Below are 4852 nucleotides of genomic sequence, written 5' to 3'. Positions count from 1 at the left end.
TTAGAAGTTTTATGGTTTTCTATGACAATAATGTTTGATTCTTTCCTAGTCCTCATTTGCTTATCTAATCTCCTAGTGAGATTTATTTTTTCCCGTGCTCTTATGATTGTATTTATTCTTCTTATTCTTCTGGGTGTAAGAGTATCTTAAGTATCTTTTATAATGACGGTCTAGCATTCATGAATTCCTTTAGTTTATGCTTATCATGGAAGTTATTTATTTCTTCTTTCATTCTGAAAGGTATCTTGCTGGGTATAGTACTCTAGTTTGGCAGTTATTTACTTTCAGGACTTGAAATACATAATCGTGTACTTTCTTGTCCTTTAGAGTTTTTTTTTCCTCAGAAATATTCTTTTATTATGATGAGTTTACCTTTAAATGTAGTGGTGCTTCTTTCTTGCAACATTTAATATTCTTTCTTTGTTCTGTACTTTGACAATTTAAGTACTATCTTATGGAGAGGTTCTTTTCTAGTTATGTCTATTTGGGGTTCAATGCTTCCTGTACCTGGATGTCCATGTATTTACCAAGAGTTGGGAAAATTTCTGCTATTATTCCCTGGAACAAGTTTTCTTCAGCCTGTAGCTCTTCTCGCTCATCTATTCCACTGTTGGATATGTTTGGTCTTTTAATGGTATCCTAGAGATCTTGTGTGTTCTATTCATTCTTTGTTATTTTTTCTTCATTACTATCCAAATGCAACAATTCCTTGACTTTATTTTCAAGCCATGATATTCTTTCTTCTGCTTGATTAGTCTATTGGTGAGGCTTTCAACTGATTTTTAAATCTGACTGATTGAGCGTATTGAATTTTCCATTTGGTTCTTTTTCAAATTCTCTATATTTTATTGAATTGCTCATTTATCTCCTTCATTGTCTTCCTTAATTAACCCAGCTGTTTATTTGAATCCTCCTGGAATCACCACACCTGGCTCATTGAGCTTTATAAAAGTGATACTTTTGAGTTCTTTGTCCAGCATTTCATCCATTTTGGAATCAGTTACTAAAGAGTTACAAACTTTAGGCTGAGGTTGTAGCTAAGTGGTAGAGTCCTTGCCTATCACATGTGAGGCACTGGGTTTGATCCTCAGCACCACATATAAATAAATAAAATAAAGATGTTGTGTCCATCTATAACTAAAAATAATTTTTTTAAAAAAGAGTTACAAACTTTAGGAGGTGTCATGTTGCCTTTTTTCCACATTTCTTTTGTTTCTATTTTAAGATTTATGCATATGTTTGGATAAATATCTCTTACACTTTTATAGGAGGGTCTTTGTAGTAAATAGCCTTCTCTTGACAAAGTGCCCTGGGATATCAGTTTGTGTAGTGTTGAGTTAAATTTCAGTTTGACTTGTAGTTTCCCTGTGGATTCTTTGGCTGCGATTAGTAGGTTTTGACAAACTGTGCACTACGTTGGAGCCTGAAGGATGCACTTTTTTTTGCAGGTTTCATGAGAGAGAGGTCCCTCTGATAGTTCAGGGATATGGATTACTCTTTCAGTATTGTCAGCAATGCTGTCTGACAGGGTGTGGGAGTAACCTGTGTTGAGATTCTGCACAGATGCAGTTTCCACACCATTGTGTATTATTCTCTGTTATTGCTATGGTGGTGAATATCTAGGAGTGGTATTTCAGACTCTCCCCCAGATATGTATACTTGGGATTGGGTCAATGGCTGGGGACTTTCCTATTAAGTATCTGTCAAGGTTAAAGCAGGGCTGGGTTGTTACTAGAATATAGTGCAATTTTTGTGAATTGTGTTGGGAGTGTAGCTCAGCATCAGAAGACCCACCAAACATGCTCAGAGTGCCAGGACTTGATCCTCAGCACTGTGCAGAAAGAAGAAAACATCAAAACATTAATAAAAAAAGATAAAGAAATATAGTAAAAACCAAATGACAACCACCACCACAAAATAAAAGAAGGAAGCAAAAATAAAATGGAATAAACTAATTTCTTTTAAATAATAAAATATAAATTTAATTTTTAAAAGGGAATAAAAAAGTGAAAAGAAAAAAAGAAAAATTAAAAATTAAAAAGAAAAAGGAGAAATTGAATAAAGTAGGGAAAGTCAAAAAAGGGAAAAGAAAAAAGGAAAAAAGAAAGTAAAAAGTAGGGGTTGGTGAGTGGCGGAGGCCAGCCTGGAGGCGGCCATGGACCGCTTCGTGTGGACCAGTGGCCTCCTGGAGATCAACGAGACCCTGGTGATCCAGCAGCGCGGGGTACACATCTGCGATGGCCAGGAGAAGATAAAATTTGATGCTGGGACCCTCCTCCTTAGTACACACCGACTGATTTGGAGAGATCAGAAAAATCATTGCCAAAATAGTGGTTCATCTGCACCCAGCTCCCCCTACCAAAGAACCTGGCCCATTCCAGAGTAGTAAAAACTCCTATATCAAACTCTCCTTCAAAGAGCATGGCCAGATTGAGTTTTACAGGCGTTTATCAGAGGAAATGACACAAAGAAGATGGGAGAACATGCCAGTGTCTCAGTCAATACAAACAAATAGAGGACCCCAGCCAGGAAGAGTAAGAGCTGTAGGAATTGTAGGTATTGAAAGGAAACTGGAAGAAAAAAGAAAAGAAACTGACAAAAATATTTCTGAGGCCTTTGAAGACCTCAGCAAGCTAATGATCAAGGCTAAGGAAATGGTGGAGTTATCAAAATCAATTGCTAATAAAATTAAAGAGAATCAGGGTGACATCACAGAAGATGAGACCATCAGGTTTAAGTCCTACTTGCTGAGCATGGGAATAGCTAACCCAGTTACCAGAGAAACCTGCGGCTCAGGAACACAGTACCACATGCATCTGGCCAAATATCTGGCTGGAATATTGCAGGTGCCTTTAGAGGAATGAGGCGGAATAATGTCACCTGACAACATTGGAACAAAATATCAAACTTTACTATGCCCCATGAGGCTCTTCCTAAGGGCTTTTTAAAGCAGTCATAGGCATGTCTTCGACAAACCAAACGAAACACCTTTAAAAAAGAAGAGGGCTGGGAGTGAGGCTCTGGAAGAGCTCTTGCCTAGCATATATAAGGCCCTGGTTCATAGCTCTAGCACAGAAAAAAAGAAAATTAAGAAGAAAATCTTATTTGACTTACATTTATATTCTAAATAGGTTTTGTTGTTTGTTTTTAAGTGATGATTTCATGGCTGGCATTTAAAGAATGCAACTGTGTCATTTTGCTTAAAAAATGCTGTGGATTTTGAAACTGAATTAAAGAGCTGTATAGACATGCCCAGAGTTACGATTACAAATTTGGGAGGTAGATGGCTTAGGAATTCCCTAGAATTGTTCTGCGGGTGGAAGGGCAATGGGAACCTTTAGCTAATTTCACAGGAACCTTAGTGCTGTATTACCTGAAAGCCAAGGATGGGAAGAGAAAGTGGAAAAGTGGAAAAGTAATATGCCTCCTTCTCCCTCCCTTAAGGAGTCTTAACACTGAACTTAAAAAAAAAATCTTTCTATCATATTTCAGAAATATGTATTTCTTCTTTGCCCTACACATTATAAGTTGTGTGAAGAAACTATCTTGGTAAAAGGTGTTAATACTGAGACAACAATAACTGGCCAATGTTGCCTGTAGAGTGCTTGACTTTTAAAGTAGACTGGCTGACTTCATGTGTTACTGCTCTACAGTGTACAGTGTATCAGCATTACCTCCAACTCAGGGACCCCTACGGGACAGGAGACCCCTTTCTGAGACTGAGTTGGACACAGAAGAGTAGTGTTGTTTTTAGCCAATTCTCCAGGGGGGATAGTGTATGAGTGGGGAAAACCCTTGGCACCAAGAGGAGGGATGCCCAGGTGCACACTCCAGGACTTTCCTACTAGGTGAGGTAGAGACTACTGCAAATGCCCTCTTGGGAGGTGCTGAGGTCCTCAGCCACGGGTAAGGGGATTCCCTACCTGAAAAGTGTCTGTTGCTGCTTGGTGTTTTCCAGTGTCATGGGAATGCTGTGGCCAAGGCATCCTGCTTTAGTCTTTGTTTTCCAGACCTGTCACTGACTCTTCATTGTGGTAACAAGATCCCCTAATTACCTCATTGCTCATCCTCAGGTTTATTTTGGAAGTAATAGTGTCTGGCCACCCAAGTCTTTTAGGGGGTTAGTTGGACCATAATGTAAACTTGTTTGTACATCTCCCCTCTGGGTTGCACTCACTCTGTCACATGGCTCTGGCAGACTTGTGTGTACATACATAAGCACACACACACAAATCACAGTATCTTGTTTGGCTAGGGATCTTAAAAATTAATAGAGATAAATAATAATCTGTTTTACATGTTGGAGTAGTTGCAGATAAGGTTGTTGGAGCTTCTGGATCTAGTTCTAATAGTTGGGATTCATTACAGCAAGCTGACATAATTCAACATCCTATTTACTTTATGTGACAACAGATGAAAAAAATGAAACAATATGAGTTTTTGAGAGTGATCTAAAGAAAAATGAGATGAATATGCTTTTCAGATGTCACATTAACTAAAGAATAAGTACAATTGATTTTATTATTTTATTTTAAAAATGGGCATTTTTTACTTTTTCCAGACATCCATTTGTATTTTTATTTTTTTGCCAAATGAGGTGTTATTTTTGTCTTTTATTGTTAGAGGTTATGTTTAGATACAACCAATCAGGCCCTAAGTGCAAAAAAGTTCTGCCTTGGTGCTTATCACTGGTATAATTATTTTTGTTCTCCTAACTTTGCTCATAGGAGCATGAATCTCTTTGTAGCTTTATGGTAATGGAGTATTTCTAGCATTCAAAAAATATCACTTCCTGTCAAGAAAAAATTTTTTACATTGTATAAGTGAAGGTTGTTTTCAGGGTTAAATGACT

At 37.6% G+C, this 4852-nt stretch overlaps 1 pseudogene; it reads left to right on the top strand.

The window, feature by feature from the left end:
• The first annotated feature begins 2155 nt into the window (after positions 1-2155).
• Positions 2156-2948, top strand: LOC144377622 (vacuolar protein-sorting-associated protein 36 pseudogene; annotated as a pseudogene).
• The last annotated feature ends 1904 nt before the right edge of the window (positions 2949-4852 follow it).

The sequence above is a fragment of the Ictidomys tridecemlineatus genome, chromosome 5 (genome assembly GCF_052094955.1).
Source record: "Ictidomys tridecemlineatus isolate mIctTri1 chromosome 5, mIctTri1.hap1, whole genome shotgun sequence".
Lineage (NCBI taxonomy): Eukaryota > Metazoa > Chordata > Mammalia > Rodentia > Sciuridae > Ictidomys > Ictidomys tridecemlineatus.
The sequence above is the reverse complement of the archived record's forward strand: the minus strand, read 5'-3'. Positions and strand labels throughout refer to the sequence as shown.